Source organism: Garra rufa, chromosome 1 (genome assembly GCF_049309525.1).
Source record: "Garra rufa chromosome 1, GarRuf1.0, whole genome shotgun sequence".
Lineage (NCBI taxonomy): Eukaryota > Metazoa > Chordata > Actinopteri > Cypriniformes > Cyprinidae > Garra > Garra rufa.
The window spans coordinates 94,480,624-94,497,988 of NC_133361.1; the positions used below are offsets into that span (position 1 = coordinate 94,480,624).

A 17,365-nucleotide genomic window follows, 5' to 3' on the forward strand; every position below is an offset into this window, starting at 1 on the left:
CACTTCCATACTCCACAAAGTTTGAGACTCTGAGAGGCACCGAATATTTTCGCGTCATCCATGATAGACAAGTACGTGTTTGCAGACTTTGTATCAAGCCAGAGCACATATTCAGAGAGTGCCCTGAATTAAAGTGCTTCAAATGTGGTGGAGGAGGACATTATGCAAGAGATTGTGAAGAATGGATGCGATTAGAGAGAGAGCGAGTAGTTGGACAAGAAGATGATGAAAGGAGGTACAGTGATCTGACAGAGGAACAAGAGGTGGAAGTGGCTGGTGTTGTGAGTGGGGGAGGTAAAGATGGAGCTGAGGCTGGTGAAAAAAGAAGCAAAATGGAGCGGCGAGACAGAATTGGGAGCAAGGGTGAAAAGGATGGCGAGGAGGAGGAGATGGAACAGTCGGAACAGAGCGAGGAAGACAAAGGTGAAAGTAAAGTGAAAGGAAAAGGTAAAGAGGATGAAAAGAAAGAGATGGAACAGGAACTGAAAGAAAGTAAAGGTGAAGAAAATAGGAATGGGGGACAAAAAGATGGACTGAAAGCAAAGATTAAAAGACTCAGTGCAAAGAGGAAGTCTGAGACGGACGGAGAACAGAGTGAACAGATCAAGGAACCACGGGCAGGTATTTGATGCCTTATTTAATTATATGTGGTTTTGTTTTTCAATTTTATTTAGTTTTCTTTAGCTACTCTCATGGCCACTGTAACTTCAATAAATATAAATGGGTTAAGGAATAAAAGCAAGATGAAAGAGTTATTATTTACATATAGGAGTGATATAATTTGTATACAGGAGACAAATTGGGAAGAGGATAAAGTGAGAGAGATGAGAGAGGAGTGGAGAGGGGATATTTATTATAATAATGGAGCAAAAAATGCAAGAGGTGTGGCAGTACTTTTTAAAAAAGATAGTGTCAAAGGTATAAGGGAGGTATATAAAGATCAGAGGGGAAGGATCTTGGTAGTTGAATTTACATATAGAGATATAGATTTTAGATTAATAAATATATACGTTCCGAATATAGAAGTAGATAGGAGGGAAATATTGGAAGAATTAAAAGAATTAGTTGTGGGGAAATGTATTGTAGTGGGGGATTTTAATATAAAATGTAGCAGATTAGATGTGGGCAAGGGCGTAAAATTTAGATGGGAGAAATCTAGGGGAATGTTGATGGAGATAATGAGAGAGAAGGGGTTAATAGATGTGTGGAGGTATGAAAATCCAGAAAAAAGAGAATTTACTAGGAGGCAATTAAAAGAAGGTATATTAAAACAGAGTAGAATAGATTTAGTGTTAGTTAAGGAGGAAATCATTAGATACATAGATGGGACAAGGCATCAAGGAAATAGTTTAAGTGATCATGATGGTGTTAGGTTCAGAATTAAGATAGGGAGTGAGGAGGTAGGAGGAGGGATGTGGATATTGAATGCAGGATACATTGGAGAGGAAGAATATGAGATACAGATGAAGGATCTAATAAATAGAGAAAATGAGAAGATAGATGAGTATAAAAGAGAGGGAGGATTAGATGACAGAATAGGGGAAAGATGGGAGAAAATGAAAGACCAGATTAAGTTCATCAGTATAAAATATAGTAAGAAAAGATGGGAAAAGATGAAGAAGGAAGAAGAGTTGCTGAAAGAAAGATTGAGGGAAGAATTAAACAAGGCTGAAGATGAAGAAGGATATAGTATGGAAAAATATATAGAGGCTAAGATAGCACTGGAGAAATTTGAGAGGGAGAAATGTAGAGGAGCAATTCTAAGAAGTAGGGCAAAATATGCATTAGAAGGTGAGAAATGTACAGGGTATTTCTTAGGGCTAGAGAAAAGGAGACAAAGTAAAACATATATAAACGAAATAAATACAAAGGAAGGCAAAACAACAAAAGACTACGTAGAGATTTTGGAGAGAGTGCAAGAATTCTATGAAGATTTATACAAGAGGGGAGGAGCAGATGAGAAAATCATAGAGGAAGTATTAGAAAGTGTAGGGAATATTCTAAGTGAGGAAGATAGGGAATGGTGTGATAAGGAGATAGAGGAAGAGGAGGTGAAAGAGGCAATAGGGGGGTTGAAAAATGGAAAAAGTCCGGGGAGTGATGGGATCGGTATTGAATGGTATAAAACATATAAGGAAGGGGTAGCACCAATTCTAGTTGAAGTTTTTAAGGGGATAGAAAGAACAGGAGTAGTGCAAGATAGAATGGTGGAGGGAGTGATAGCTTTAGTGTATAAGAAGGGAAATAGATTAGATATGGAGAACTATAGACCAATCAGTCTATTAAATGTGGATTATAAAATACTGACTAAAGTTTTAGCGAATAGAGTGAAAAGAGTGATAGGAAGTATAGTTCAACCAACACAGAGTTACAGTATACCAGGCAGGGATATAGCGGACACGATAGGGACCGTTAGGGATGTTATGGAGCATATTAAACGAGATGAGAAGGGAGGGATAGTATTAGGGATTGATTGGAATAAAGCTTTTGATAGAGTGGAACACAAATATTTATTTAGGGTATTAGAGAAGTTTGGATTTGGGGTGAAAGTGATAGGATGGATAAGAAGACTATATGAAAAAGCAAAAAGTTGCATAAAAATAAATGGAGTGCTAACAGACAAGTTCGATGTAGGAAGATCAGTAAGACAGGGATGTCCCCTGTCTGCATTATTGTATGCCATTTCAGTAGAGCCTCTAGCTACTTTAATTAAGAGAGATAAAAGAGTAGTGGGCATTGAGTTGCCATATGGAGGGATGTGTACTATAAACCAATATGCAGATGATACTACAATCACAGTGAGAGAAGGAAACAGTGTAAAAAGAGTTTTAGAGATAGTGAAGAGGTATGGGAAGGCATCAGGGGCAAAAATAAATATGGAGAAATCAGAACTAATGTATATAGGGGAGGTAGAGAGAGTAGAGGTAGGGTTAAGAGTGGAGGAAAGATATGTGAAAGTATTAGGGGTATATTTAGGGGTGCAAAGCAAAGAGGCAAGAGATGTGACTTGGACCGGGGTGATTAACAAAATAAGAACAGTATGTGCAGCATGGAAAGGGAGAAAATTGAAATTAAATGGGAAAGTAATAGTGGTAAATAGCCTGTTATTGTCAGTATGTGTGTATGTGATGAGTGTAATGGAAATGCCAGGGTGGGTGTTGAATGAATTGAATAAAATTGTAGGTGATTTTATATGGGGCGGCAAAGGGGTGAAAATTGCACAGAAAACATTGGTGGGTAAGAGATGGGAAGGGGGTTTAAACTTGATGGACTTAGAAACAAAAAGAGCCGCAATGAGAATAAAAACGGTAATAAAATATATGGGAGGGAGATGGGATTATGGATGGAAGGAGTTCTTAAGAAAGTATGTTGATGACGTGGGAGGAATAGGAGATAATGGTTGGTACATGGGCTTCAAGCAATCAATGACGGGAGGAATACCAGAAATATATCGGGAGGTTTTAGAGGCATGGAGGCATTTCCTACCCAAATTAGAGTATGAGTGTGAAGATATAAATGTGATTAAAAATCTGCCACTATTTCTGAATGAAAAAATTAAGTATAAAAATAAAACATTGTATGAACATAAATTTATAGAAGGGGGCATAAAACAAGTAAAGGATATAATGTACGAAGTTATTCCAGGATTTCTTAGAGATAACTGCATTTATGATTCTGTGTGTGATTTAGATGGAATGGAGAATAGAGAGAAAGTGAATACAATATATGACAAAATTAAAACAAGTATACCCTTGCAATGGACTAAGGTGATTAAAAGTGAATGTGTCTCTAAAGAAGAGCAATGTATGCCAGAGATGTATGTGCATGATAATGGTGAAAAGTACAAAATTAAGAATATGAGTGTAAAGAATGTATACAGGAGATTAATCGGTGATGTTATAAAAGAACCAGCGGCAGAAAAAGTGTGGAAGAAAGTGTTTGAGGATCTGGATGTGAAAAAAATCTGGTCAAACCTAAATATAAAATACAACAGTATTGATTGTGAGAACAATGACTTTCTGATAAGACATAATAGAATTTACACGAATGTGGTGTTAAATAAAATAAACAATGATGTCAATGTGATGTGTGATGTGTGTGATAATGGCCATGAGAGTTTTTTACATTATTTTCTGAGATGTGAAGCTTTGGTTGGTTTCTTTGATTTTCTTAAAAGTATATTAATAGAAAACTGGGGTGTGCAAGTGAAGTCAGAGGAGGAATGGGGGAAAATATTTTTGTTTGGAATTGTTGGGAAAAGGAAAAAAAGGGATATCTGTTTAATTAATTTTCTTTTAAGTCATGCTAGACTAGCAGTGGTTCTAAGAAGGAACTATGCACATTTTGAGGGTAGGACGATGAAAGTTAAAGATATATTTAAGTTAATAACACAAAGAGATGTGGAGTTGATTTGTAAGTTTGGAGAGAAAAAGGCAAAAGAATTTTTTATAGACACAAATAAGTTCATATATCAAGATGTGGGTGGGAAAATCTGCTTTAATTGGTAGGAAGCAATCATTTGATTTGAGAAGGGTAGTAGACATATCTCTTGTATATTTCATTTATGTATCTGTATTTTCCTTTTTTTGTGCAAAATAATGGATGTCAATTGAAAGATGACTCATATGAATGTAACAAATTGTGTTGAGTGAGTGTGAATGTGATGGAAAACTGTAATTGAAAATTTGTGAATTGAAAATAAAAAAAAGATAAAAAAAAAAGAGAGCGCCCGACCTCGTCTGATCTCGGAAGCTAAGCAGCGTCGGGCCTTGTTAGTACTTGGATGGGAGACCGCCTGGGAATACCAGGTGCTGTAAGCTTTTGCCTTTTCTTCACTATTTATATAATATGCTGGCTTTTACGGAGGCTGATCTTTAAATAGCCCACTTTTTGGAGCAGCCCTCGCTTATGGCCATACCGCGCTGAGAGCGCCCGATCTCGTCTGATCTCGGAAGCTAAGCAGCGTCGGGCCTGTTTAGTACTTGGATGGGAGACCGCCTGGGAATACCAGGTGCTGTAAGCTTTTGCCTTTTCTTCACTATTTATATAATATGCTGGCTTTTAGAAAGACGTGTTTTACCGCTCTATTTATTACAATCATTTAAATGTATTATAGAGTTTTAAGTGTTTTACATGTTTTTTAGGCCATTTTATTACTCTTAACATTTTAAGTGTATGTGTCTTTAATAAATGGATGGTTGGCCTTTCATGTGACTAGACACATGACAGGAAGCAGGAAGTACAACTGTATAAGAGAGCAGCATGACAAACAAAGGACAGTCACCAAACTGTTGGATTGAGGAGTTGCTAATTTTAGAGCTCAACTTTCCATTCACCACCTGCAAAATTTGGATTACACTTTCTGTGGATTGTATATACACTGGTGGACACTCACATTGGACTTATCAACACACTGGGATTCTTGGACTGTTTTTAGGGTATGGACAAATGAACTGTATTCTTTTAACAGAGTTTACCTGTTTTTAGGGTATGGACAAATGAACTGTATTCTTTTAACAGAGTTGACCCTAGTTTTATCGTGTTGTTTTAAAGTCTTTTATGTGAACCTTGTAAATACACCAAATCTATTTAAACCAATTTTCTTTTATGTCTCATTCTTTTAACCACTAGTCATTTCTCACAGTTAAATCTGACACCATTTTAGTCTTGTAACTCGGCTGATAAGGCCGATTGTTACACTTTTATGGGAGACCGCCTGGGAATATCAGGTGCTGTAAGCTTTTGGCTTTTCTTCACTATTTATATAATATGCTGGCTTTTACGGAGGCTAATCTTTAAATAGCCCACTTTTTGGAGCAGCCCTCGATTATGGCCATACCGCGCTGAGAGTGCCCGACCTCGTCTGATCTCGGAAGCTAAGCAGCGTCGGGCCTGGTTAGTACTTGGATTGGAGACCGCCTGGGAATACCAGGTGCTGTAAGCTTTTGCCTTTTCTTCACTATTTATATAATATGCTGGCTTTTACGGAGGCTGATCTTTAAATAGCCCACATTTTGGAGCAGCCCTCGATTATGGCCATACCGCGCTGAGAGCGCCCGACCTCGTCTGATCTCGGAAGCTAAGCAGCGTCGGGCCTGGTTAGTACTTTTATTGGAGACCGCCTGGGAATACCAGGTGCTGTAAGCTTTTGCCTTTTCTTCACTATTTATATAATATGCTGGCTTTTACGGAGGCTGATCTTTAAATAGCCCACTTTTTGGAGCAGCCCTCGCTTATGGCCATACCGCGCTGAGGGCGCTAGAGAGCCAGCAGGTAGTGCTAGGTTTGCAGTGCAGAGATACTCTCTGAATCCATTTGTTTGACAATCTCTTTTCTGAAATACTTAATTTTCTTTTTGATTTTGGACTTTGGGAATTCGTTGTTGGAAAGTCAGAGTTAACCCTGATCACTTCCCCCAACAGCTTAGGCTGTGTGGGGGACTTTTTGGACTCTTCCTGGTTGAAGCATGCTGCAGATGCACATCATGGCTACAGACAAAGAAACAGTGCAAACAACAATGATAAAAGGTAGCAATGGGAAGAATGAAGAGGACGATCAAAGAAGTGGAAAAGACAACCAAGTAGTGATTCAAAAGCAGCAGAAAACAATTAAAGTCACAGGAGATCTGCAGAGAGAAAGAGAAGAAAACAACCAAGGAGTGCAAGGAGGAACAAAAGGAAAATATAGCAAAGACCTGACATTGGAGGTGGAAGTGGAGGGAACAGAAAAGATTTCCATGATGGATTTGCTGAGGGGAGTAAAGAAGGAGTGTGGAGAGGTGATCGGCTGCAGAGTGAGAGGTGAAAGGATGTATGAACTCACAATGAAGGATGAAGAGGCAAAGCATAAACTAATGGATGGCGTGAGAGTACAAGGAGTGATGGTGCATGCAAGGGAAGTTATGAATAATGACATGGTGGTGTCTTTTATAAACTTGCCAGTATACTTAGAGGATGAGAAGATACTCTTCAAACTACAAGAGTGGGGAGTACGACCACTCTCACCAATAAAACGTCGGTTATGGCCTGGAACGGATATAGCTGATGGAACCTGGTTCTTAAAGGTTCGTTTTACGGAACAGGTATGTTCACTTCCATACTCCACAAAGTTTGAGACTCTGAGAGGCACCGAATATTTTCGCGTCATCCATGATAGACAAGTACGTGTTTGCAGACTTTGTATCAAGCCAGAGCACATATTCAGAGAGTGCCCTGAATTAAAGTGCTTCAAATGTGGTGGAGGAGGACATTATGCAAGAGATTGTGAAGAATGGATGCGATTAGAGAGAGAGCGAGTAGTTGGACAAGAAGATGATGAAAGGAGGTACAGTGATCTGACAGAGGAACAAGAGGTGGAAGTGGCTGGTGTTGTGAGTGGGGGAGGTAAAGATGGAGCTGAGGCTGGTGAAAAAAGAAGCAAAATGGAGCGGCGAGACAGAATTGGGAGCAAGGGTGAAAAGGATGGCGAGGAGGAGGAGATGGAACAGTCGGAACAGAGCGAGGAAGACAAAGGTGAAAGTAAAGTGAAAGGAAAAGGTAAAGAGGATGAAAAGAAAGAGATGGAACAGGAACTGAAAGAAAGTAAAGGTGAAGAAAATAGGAATGGGGGACAAAAAGATGGACTGAAAGCAAAGATTAAAAGACTCAGTGCAAAGAGGAAGTCTGAGACGGACGGAGAACAGAGTGAACAGATCAAGGAACCACGGGCAGGTATTTGATGCCTTATTTAATTATATGTGGTTTTGTTTTTCAATTTTATTTAGTTTTCTTTAGCTACTCTCATGGCCACTGTAACTTCAATAAATATAAATGGGTTAAGGAATAAAAGCAAGATGAAAGAGTTATTATTTACATATAGGAGTGATATAATTTGTATACAGGAGACAAATTGGGAAGAGGATAAAGTGAGAGAGATGAGAGAGGAGTGGAGAGGGGATATTTATTATAATAATGGAGCAAAAAATGCAAGAGGTGTGGCAGTACTTTTTAAAAAAGATAGTGTCAAAGGTATAAGGGAGGTATATAAAGATCAGAGGGGAAGGATCTTGGTAGTTGAATTTACATATAGAGATATAGATTTTAGATTAATAAATATATACGTTCCGAATATAGAAGTAGATAGGAGGGAAATATTGGAAGAATTAAAAGAATTAGTTGTGGGGAAATGTATTGTAGTGGGGGATTTTAATATAAAATGTAGCAGATTAGATGTGGGCAAGGGCGTAAAATTTAGATGGGAGAAATCTAGGGGAATGTTGATGGAGATAATGAGAGAGAAGGGGTTAATAGATGTGTGGAGGTATGAAAATCCAGAAAAAAGAGAATTTACTAGGAGGCAATTAAAAGAAGGTATATTAAAACAGAGTAGAATAGATTTAGTGTTAGTTAAGGAGGAAATCATTAGATACATAGATGGGACAAGGCATCAAGGAAATAGTTTAAGTGATCATGATGGTGTTAGGTTCAGAATTAAGATAGGGAGTGAGGAGGTAGGAGGAGGGATGTGGATATTGAATGCAGGATACATTGGAGAGGAAGAATATGAGATACAGATGAAGGATCTAATAAATAGAGAAAATGAGAAGATAGATGAGTATAAAAGAGAGGGAGGATTAGATGACAGAATAGGGGAAAGATGGGAGAAAATGAAAGACCAGATTAAGTTCATCAGTATAAAATATAGTAAGAAAAGATGGGAAAAGATGAAGAAGGAAGAAGAGTTGCTGAAAGAAAGATTGAGGGAAGAATTAAACAAGGCTGAAGATGAAGAAGGATATAGTATGGAAAAATATATAGAGGCTAAGATAGCACTGGAGAAATTTGAGAGGGAGAAATGTAGAGGAGCAATTCTAAGAAGTAGGGCAAAATATGCATTAGAAGGTGAGAAATGTACAGGGTATTTCTTAGGGCTAGAGAAAAGGAGACAAAGTAAAACATATATAAACGAAATAAATACAAAGGAAGGCAAAACAACAAAAGACTACGTAGAGATTTTGGAGAGAGTGCAAGAATTCTATGAAGATTTATACAAGAGGGGAGGAGCAGATGAGAAAATCATAGAGGAAGTATTAGAAAGTGTAGGGAATATTCTAAGTGAGGAAGATAGGGAATGGTGTGATAAGGAGATAGAGGAAGAGGAGGTGAAAGAGGCAATAGGGGGGTTGAAAAATGGAAAAAGTCCGGGGAGTGATGGGATCGGTATTGAATGGTATAAAACATATAAGGAAGGGGTAGCACCAATTCTAGTTGAAGTTTTTAAGGGGATAGAAAGAACAGGAGTAGTGCAAGATAGAATGGTGGAGGGAGTGATAGCTTTAGTGTATAAGAAGGGAAATAGATTAGATATGGAGAACTATAGACCAATCAGTCTATTAAATGTGGATTATAAAATACTGACTAAAGTTTTAGCGAATAGAGTGAAAAGAGTGATAGGAAGTATAGTTCAACCAACACAGAGTTACAGTATACCAGGCAGGGATATAGCGGACACGATAGGGACCGTTAGGGATGTTATGGAGCATATTAAACGAGATGAGAAGGGAGGGATAGTATTAGGGATTGATTGGAATAAAGCTTTTGATAGAGTGGAACACAAATATTTATTTAGGGTATTAGAGAAGTTTGGATTTGGGGTGAAAGTGATAGGATGGATAAGAAGACTATATGAAAAAGCAAAAAGTTGCATAAAAATAAATGGAGTGCTAACAGACAAGTTCGATGTAGGAAGATCAGTAAGACAGGGATGTCCCCTGTCTGCATTATTGTATGCCATTTCAGTAGAGCCTCTAGCTACTTTAATTAAGAGAGATAAAAGAGTAGTGGGCATTGAGTTGCCATATGGAGGGATGTGTACTATAAACCAATATGCAGATGATACTACAATCACAGTGAGAGAAGGAAACAGTGTAAAAAGAGTTTTAGAGATAGTGAAGAGGTATGGGAAGGCATCAGGGGCAAAAATAAATATGGAGAAATCAGAACTAATGTATATAGGGGAGGTAGAGAGAGTAGAGGTAGGGTTAAGAGTGGAGGAAAGATATGTGAAAGTATTAGGGGTATATTTAGGGGTGCAAAGCAAAGAGGCAAGAGATGTGACTTGGACCGGGGTGATTAACAAAATAAGAACAGTATGTGCAGCATGGAAAGGGAGAAAATTGAAATTAAATGGGAAAGTAATAGTGGTAAATAGCCTGTTATTGTCAGTATGTGTGTATGTGATGAGTGTAATGGAAATGCCAGGGTGGGTGTTGAATGAATTGAATAAAATTGTAGGTGATTTTATATGGGGCGGCAAAGGGGTGAAAATTGCACAGAAAACATTGGTGGGTAAGAGATGGGAAGGGGGTTTAAACTTGATGGACTTAGAAACAAAAAGAGCCGCAATGAGAATAAAAACGGTAATAAAATATATGGGAGGGAGATGGGATTATGGATGGAAGGAGTTCTTAAGAAAGTATGTTGATGACGTGGGAGGAATAGGAGATAATGGTTGGTACATGGGCTTCAAGCAATCAATGACGGGAGGAATACCAGAAATATATCGGGAGGTTTTAGAGGCATGGAGGCATTTCCTACCCAAATTAGAGTATGAGTGTGAAGATATAAATGTGATTAAAAATCTGCCACTATTTCTGAATGAAAAAATTAAGTATAAAAATAAAACATTGTATGAACATAAATTTATAGAAGGGGGCATAAAACAAGTAAAGGATATAATGTACGAAGTTATTCCAGGATTTCTTAGAGATAACTGCATTTATGATTCTGTGTGTGATTTAGATGGAATGGAGAATAGAGAGAAAGTGAATACAATATATGACAAAATTAAAACAAGTATACCCTTGCAATGGACTAAGGTGATTAAAAGTGAATGTGTCTCTAAAGAAGAGCAATGTATGCCAGAGATGTATGTGCATGATAATGGTGAAAAGTACAAAATTAAGAATATGAGTGTAAAGAATGTATACAGGAGATTAATCGGTGATGTTATAAAAGAACCAGCGGCAGAAAAAGTGTGGAAGAAAGTGTTTGAGGATCTGGATGTGAAAAAAATCTGGTCAAACCTAAATATAAAATACAACAGTATTGATTGTGAGAACAATGACTTTCTGATAAGACATAATAGAATTTACACGAATGTGGTGTTAAATAAAATAAACAATGATGTCAATGTGATGTGTGATGTGTGTGATAATGGCCATGAGAGTTTTTTACATTATTTTCTGAGATGTGAAGCTTTGGTTGGTTTCTTTGATTTTCTTAAAAGTATATTAATAGAAAACTGGGGTGTGCAAGTGAAGTCAGAGGAGGAATGGGGGAAAATATTTTTGTTTGGAATTGTTGGGAAAAGGAAAAAAGGGATATCTGTCTAATTAATTTTCTTTTAAGTCATGCTAGACTAGCAGTGGTTCTAAGAAGGAACTATGCACATTTTGAGGGTAGGACGATGAAAGTTAAAGATATATTTAAGTTAATAACACAAAGAGATGTGGAGTTGATTTGTAAGTTTGGAGAGAAAAAGGCAAAAGAATTTTTTATAGACACAAATAAGTTCATATATCAAGATGTGGGTGGGAAAATCTGCTTTAATTGGTAGGAAGCAATCATTTGATTTGAGAAGGGTAGTAGACATATCTCTTGTATATTTCATTTATGTATCTGTATTTTCCTTTTTTTGTGCAAAATAATGGATGTCAATTGAAAGATGACTCATATGAATGTAACAAATTGTGTTGAGTGAGTGTGAATGTGATGGAAAACTGTAATTGAAAATTTGTGAATTGAAAATAAAAAAAAGATAAAAAAAAAAAGAGAGCGCCCGACCTCGTCTGATCTCGGAAGCTAAGCAGCGTCGGGCCTTGTTAGTACTTGGATGGGAGACCGCCTGGGAATACCAGGTGCTGTAAGCTTTTGCCTTTTCTTCACTATTTATATAATATGCTGGCTTTTACGGAGGCTGATCTTTAAATAGCCCACTTTTTGGAGCAGCCCTCGCTTATGGCCATACCGCGCTGAGAGCGCCCGATCTCGTCTGATCTCGGAAGCTAAGCAGCGTCGGGCCTGTTTAGTACTTGGATGGGAGACCGCCTGGGAATACCAGGTGCTGTAAGCTTTTGCCTTTTCTTCACTATTTATATAATATGCTGGCTTTTAGAAAGACGTGTTTTACCGCTCTATTTATTACAATCATTTAAATGTATTATAGAGTTTTAAGTGTTTTACATGTTTTTTAGGCCATTTTATTACTCTTAACATTTTAAGTGTATGTGTCTTTAATAAATGGATGGTTGGCCTTTCATGTGACTAGACACATGACAGGAAGCAGGAAGTACAACTGTATAAGAGAGCAGCATGACAAACAAAGGACAGTCACCAAACTGTTGGATTGAGGAGTTGCTAATTTTAGAGCTCAACTTTCCATTCACCACCTGCAAAATTTGGATTACACTTTCTGTGGATTGTATATACACTGGTGGACACTCACATTGGACTTATCAACACACTGGGATTCTTGGACTGTTTTTAGGGTATGGACAAATGAACTGTATTCTTTTAACAGAGTTTACCTGTTTTTAGGGTATGGACAAATGAACTGTATTCTTTTAACAGAGTTGACCCTAGTTTTATCGTGTTGTTTTAAAGTCTTTTATGTGAACCTTGTAAATACACCAAATCTATTTAAACCAATTTTCTTTTATGTCTCATTCTTTTAACCACTAGTCATCTCTCACAGTTAAATCTGACACCATTTTAGTCTTGTAACTCGGCTGATAAGGCCGATTGTTACACTTTTATGGGAGACCGCCTGGGAATATCAGGTGCTGTAAGCTTTTGGCTTTTCTTCACTATTTATATAATATGCTGGCTTTTACGGAGGCTAATCTTTAAATAGCCCACTTTTTGGAGCAGCCCTCGATTATGGCCATACCGCGCTGAGAGTGCCCGACCTCGTCTGATCTCGGAAGCTAAGCAGCGTCGGGCCTGGTTAGTACTTGGATTGGAGACCGCCTGGGAATACCAGGTGCTGTAAGCTTTTGCCTTTTCTTCACTATTTATATAATATGCTGGCTTTTACGGAGGCTGATCTTTAAATAGCCCACATTTTGGAGCAGCCCTCGATTATGGCCATACCGCGCTGAGAGCGCCCGACCTCGTCTGATCTCGGAAGCTAAGCAGCGTCGGGCCTTGTTAGTACTTGGATGGGAGACCGCCTGGGAATACCAGGTGCTGTAAGCTTTTGCCTTTTCTTCACTATTTATATAATATGCTGGCTTTTACGGAGGCTGATCTTTAAATAGCCCACTTTTTGGAGCAGCCCTCGCTTATGGCCATACCGCGCTGAGAGCGCCCGATCTCGTCTGATCTCGGAAGCTAAGCAGCGTCGGGCCTGTTTAGTACTTGGATGGGAGACCGCCTGGGAATACCAGGTGCTGTAAGCTTTTGCCTTTTCTTCACTATTTATATAATATGCTGGCTTTTAGAAAGACGTGTTTTACCGCTCTATTTATTACAATCATTTAAATGTATTATAGAGTTTTAAGTGTTTTACATGTTTTTTAGGCCATTTTATTACTCTTAACATTTTAAGTGTATGTGTCTTTAATAAATGGATGGTTGGCCTTTCATGTGACTAGACACATGACAGGAAGCAGGAAGTACAACTGTATAAGAGAGCAGCATGACAAACAAAGGACAGTCACCAAACTGTTGGATTGAGGAGTTGCTAATTTTACAGCTCAACTTTCCATTCACCACCTGCAAACTTTGGATTACACTTTCTGTGGATTGTATATACACTGGTGGACACTCACATTGGACTTATCAACACACTGGGATTCTTGGACTGTTTTTAGGGTATGGACAAATGAACTGTATTCTTTTAACAGAGTTTACCTGTTTTTAGGGTATGGACAAATGAACTGTATTCTTTTAACAGAGTTGACCTAGTTTTATCGTGTTGTTTTAAAGTCTTTTATGTGAACCTTGTAAATACACCAAATCTATTTAAACCAATTTTCTTTTATGTCTCATTCTTTTAACCACTAGTCATCTCTCACAGTTAAATCTGACAACATTTTAGTCTTGTAACTCGGCTGATAAGGCCGATTGTTACACTTTTATGGGAGACCGCCTGGGAATACCAGGTGCTGTAAGCTTTTGCCTTTTCTTCACTATTTATATAATATGCTGGCTTTTACGGAGGCTAATCTTTAAATAGCCCACTTTTTGGAGCAGCCCTCGATTATGGCCATACCGCGCTGAGAGCGCCCGACCTCGTCTGATCTCGGAAGCTAAGCAGCGTCGGGCCTGGTTAGTACTTGGATTGGAGACCGCCTGGGAATACCAGGTGCTGTAAGCTTTTGCCTTTTCTTCACTATTTATATAATATGCTGGCTTTTACGGAGGCTGATCTTTAAATAGCCCACTTTTTGGAGCAGCCCTCGCTTATGGCCATACCGCGCTGAGAGCGCCCGATCTCGTCTGATCTCGGAAGCTAAGCAGCGTCGGGCCTGGTTAGTACTTGGATGGGAGACCGCCTGGGAATACCAGGTGCTGTAAGCTTTTGCCTTTTCTTCACTATTTATATAATATGCTGGCTTTTAGAAAGACGTGTTTTACCGCTCTATTTATTACAATCATTTAAATGTATTATAGAGTTTTAAGTGTTTTACATGTTTTTTAGGCCATTTTATTACTCTTAACATTTTAAGTGTATGTGTCTTTAATAAATGGATGGTTGGCCTGTCATGTGACTAGACACATGACAGGAAGCCGGAAGTACAACTGTATAAGAGAGCAGCATGACAAACAAAGAACAGTCACCAAACTGTTGGATTGAGGAGTTGCTAATTTTAGAGCTCAACTTTCCATTCACCACCTGCAAACTTTGGATTACACTTTCTGTGGATTGTATATACACTGGTGGACACTCACATTGGACTTATCAACACACTGGGATTCTTGGACTGTTTTTAGGGTATGGACAAATGAACTGTATTCTTTTAACAGAGTTTACCTGTTTTTAGGGTATGGACAAATGAACTGTATTCTTTTAACAGAGTTGACCTAGTTTTATCGTGTTGTTTTAAAGTCTTTTATGTGAACCTTGTAAATACACCAAATCTATTTAAACCAATTTTCTTTTATGTCTCATTCTTTTAACCACTAGTCATCTCTCACAGTTAAATCTGACACCATTTTAGTCTTGTAACTCGGCTGATAAGGCCGATTGTTACACTTTTATGGGAGACCGCCTGGGAATATCAGGTGCTGTAAGCTTTTGGCTTTTCTTCACTATTTATATAATATGCTGGCTTTTACGGAGGCTAATCTTTAAATAGCCCACTTTTTGGAGCAGCCCTCGATTATGGCCATACCGCGCTGAGAGTGCCCGACCTCGTCTGATCTCGGAAGCTAAGCAGCGTCGGGCCTGGTTAGTACTTGGATTGGAGACCGCCTGGGAATACCAGGTGCTGTAAGCTTTTGCCTTTTCTTCACTATTTATATAATATGCTGGCTTTTACGGAGGCTGATCTTTAAATAGCCCACATTTTGGAGCAGCCCTCGATTATGGCCATACCGCGCTGAGAGCGCCCGACCTCGTCTGATCTCGGAAGCTAAGCAGCGTCGGGCCTTGTTAGTACTTGGATGGGAGACCGCCTGGGAATACCAGGTGCTGTAAGCTTTTGCCTTTTCTTCACTATTTATATAATATGCTGGCTTTTACGGAGGCTGATCTTTAAATAGCCCACTTTTTGGAGCAGCCCTCGCTTATGGCCATACCGCGCTGAGAGCGCCCGATCTCGTCTGATCTCGGAAGCTAAGCAGCGTCGGGCCTGTTTAGTACTTGGATGGGAGACCGCCTGGGAATACCAGGTGCTGTAAGCTTTTGCCTTTTCTTCACTATTTATATAATATGCTGGCTTTTAGAAAGACGTGTTTTACCGCTCTATTTATTACAATCATTTAAATGTATTATAGAGTTTTAAGTGTTTTACATGTTTTTTAGGCCATTTTATTACTCTTAACATTTTAAGTGTATGTGTCTTTAATAAATGGATGGTTGGCCTTTCATGTGACTAGACACATGACAGGAAGCAGGAAGTACAACTGTATAAGAGAGCAGCATGACAAACAAAGGACAGTCACCAAACTGTTGGATTGAGGAGTTGCTAATTTTACAGCTCAACTTTCCATTCACCACCTGCAAACTTTGGATTACACTTTCTGTGGATTGTATATACACTGGTGGACACTCACATTGGACTTATCAACACACTGGGATTCTTGGACTGTTTTTAGGGTATGGACAAATGAACTGTATTCTTTTAACAGAGTTTACCTGTTTTTAGGGTATGGACAAATGAACTGTATTCTTTTAACAGAGTTGACCTAGTTTTATCGTGTTGTTTTAAAGTCTTTTATGTGAACCTTGTAAATACACCAAATCTATTTAAACCAATTTTCTTTTATGTCTCATTCTTTTAACCACTAGTCATCTCTCACAGTTAAATCTGACAACATTTTAGTCTTGTAACTCGGCTGATAAGGCCGATTGTTACACTTTTATGGGAGACCGCCTGGGAATACCAGGTGCTGTAAGCTTTTGCCTTTTCTTCACTATTTATATAATATGCTGGCTTTTACGGAGGCTAATCTTTAAATAGCCCACTTTTTGGAGCAGCCCTCGATTATGGCCATACCGCGCTGAGAGCGCCCGACCTCGTCTGATCTCGGAAGCTAAGCAGCGTCGGGCCTGGTTAGTACTTGGATTGGAGACCGCCTGGGAATACCAGGTGCTGTAAGCTTTTGCCTTTTCTTCACTATTTATATAATATGCTGGCTTTTACGGAGGCTGATCTTTAAATAGCCCACTTTTTGGAGCAGCCCTCGCTTATGGCCATACCGCGCTGAGAGCGCCCGATCTCGTCTGATCTCGGAAGCTAAGCAGCGTCGGGCCTGGTTAGTACTTGGATGGGAGACCGCCTGGGAATACCAGGTGCTGTAAGCTTTTGCCTTTTCTTCACTATTTATATAATATGCTGGCTTTTAGAAAGACGTGTTTTACCGCTCTATTTATTACAATCATTTAAATGTATTATAGAGTTTTAAGTGTTTTACATGTTTTTTAGGCCATTTTATTACTCTTAACATTTTAAGTGTATGTGTCTTTAATAAATGGATGGTTGGCCTGTCATGTGACTAGACACATGACAGGAAGCCGGAAGTACAACTGTATAAGAGAGCAGCATGACAAACAAAGAACAGTCACCAAACTGTTGGATTGAGGAGTTGCTAATTTTAGAGCTCAACTTTCCATTCACCACCTGCAAACTTTGGATTACACTTTCTGTGGATTGTATATA

At 38.7% G+C, this 17,365-nt stretch overlaps 14 non-coding genes across 14 annotated transcripts; all 14 read left to right on the forward strand.

Annotated features, from left to right (window-relative positions):
- The first annotated feature begins 4,904 nt into the window (after window positions 1–4,904).
- On the forward strand, window positions 4,905–5,023 carry LOC141309904 (5S ribosomal RNA). The gene has a single exon (XR_012347457.1). It is a non-coding gene; the product is annotated as a 5S ribosomal RNA (ribosomal RNA).
- An 802-nt stretch (window positions 5,024–5,825) lies between these two features.
- LOC141345855 (5S ribosomal RNA) lies at window positions 5,826–5,944 on the forward strand. Its single transcript, XR_012357097.1, has one exon. It is a non-coding gene; the product is annotated as a 5S ribosomal RNA (ribosomal RNA).
- Window positions 5,945–6,028: 84 nt separating this feature from the next.
- Window positions 6,029–6,147, forward strand: LOC141346147 (5S ribosomal RNA). The gene has a single exon (XR_012357155.1). It is a non-coding gene; the product is annotated as a 5S ribosomal RNA (ribosomal RNA).
- Window positions 6,148–11,992: 5,845 nt separating this feature from the next.
- LOC141309915 (5S ribosomal RNA) lies at window positions 11,993–12,111 on the forward strand. The gene has a single exon (XR_012347468.1). It is a non-coding gene; the product is annotated as a 5S ribosomal RNA (ribosomal RNA).
- Window positions 12,112–12,913: 802 nt separating this feature from the next.
- LOC141345861 (5S ribosomal RNA) lies at window positions 12,914–13,032 on the forward strand. Its single transcript, XR_012357099.1, has one exon. It is a non-coding gene; the product is annotated as a 5S ribosomal RNA (ribosomal RNA).
- An 84-nt stretch (window positions 13,033–13,116) lies between these two features.
- On the forward strand, window positions 13,117–13,235 carry LOC141319359 (5S ribosomal RNA). Its single transcript, XR_012353619.1, has one exon. It is a non-coding gene; the product is annotated as a 5S ribosomal RNA (ribosomal RNA).
- An 84-nt stretch (window positions 13,236–13,319) lies between these two features.
- On the forward strand, window positions 13,320–13,438 carry LOC141309927 (5S ribosomal RNA). Its single transcript, XR_012347479.1, has one exon. It is a non-coding gene; the product is annotated as a 5S ribosomal RNA (ribosomal RNA).
- An 801-nt stretch (window positions 13,439–14,239) lies between these two features.
- LOC141319426 (5S ribosomal RNA) lies at window positions 14,240–14,358 on the forward strand. The gene has a single exon (XR_012353683.1). It is a non-coding gene; the product is annotated as a 5S ribosomal RNA (ribosomal RNA).
- An 84-nt stretch (window positions 14,359–14,442) lies between these two features.
- LOC141292456 (5S ribosomal RNA) lies at window positions 14,443–14,561 on the forward strand. The gene has a single exon (XR_012340519.1). It is a non-coding gene; the product is annotated as a 5S ribosomal RNA (ribosomal RNA).
- Window positions 14,562–15,362: 801 nt separating this feature from the next.
- On the forward strand, window positions 15,363–15,481 carry LOC141345867 (5S ribosomal RNA). The gene has a single exon (XR_012357100.1). It is a non-coding gene; the product is annotated as a 5S ribosomal RNA (ribosomal RNA).
- Window positions 15,482–15,565: 84 nt separating this feature from the next.
- Window positions 15,566–15,684, forward strand: LOC141319360 (5S ribosomal RNA). The gene has a single exon (XR_012353620.1). It is a non-coding gene; the product is annotated as a 5S ribosomal RNA (ribosomal RNA).
- An 84-nt stretch (window positions 15,685–15,768) lies between these two features.
- LOC141309949 (5S ribosomal RNA) lies at window positions 15,769–15,887 on the forward strand. The gene has a single exon (XR_012347501.1). It is a non-coding gene; the product is annotated as a 5S ribosomal RNA (ribosomal RNA).
- Window positions 15,888–16,688: 801 nt separating this feature from the next.
- On the forward strand, window positions 16,689–16,807 carry LOC141319427 (5S ribosomal RNA). The gene has a single exon (XR_012353684.1). It is a non-coding gene; the product is annotated as a 5S ribosomal RNA (ribosomal RNA).
- An 84-nt stretch (window positions 16,808–16,891) lies between these two features.
- On the forward strand, window positions 16,892–17,010 carry LOC141292462 (5S ribosomal RNA). Its single transcript, XR_012340520.1, has one exon. It is a non-coding gene; the product is annotated as a 5S ribosomal RNA (ribosomal RNA).
- The last annotated feature ends 355 nt before the right edge of the window (window positions 17,011–17,365 follow it).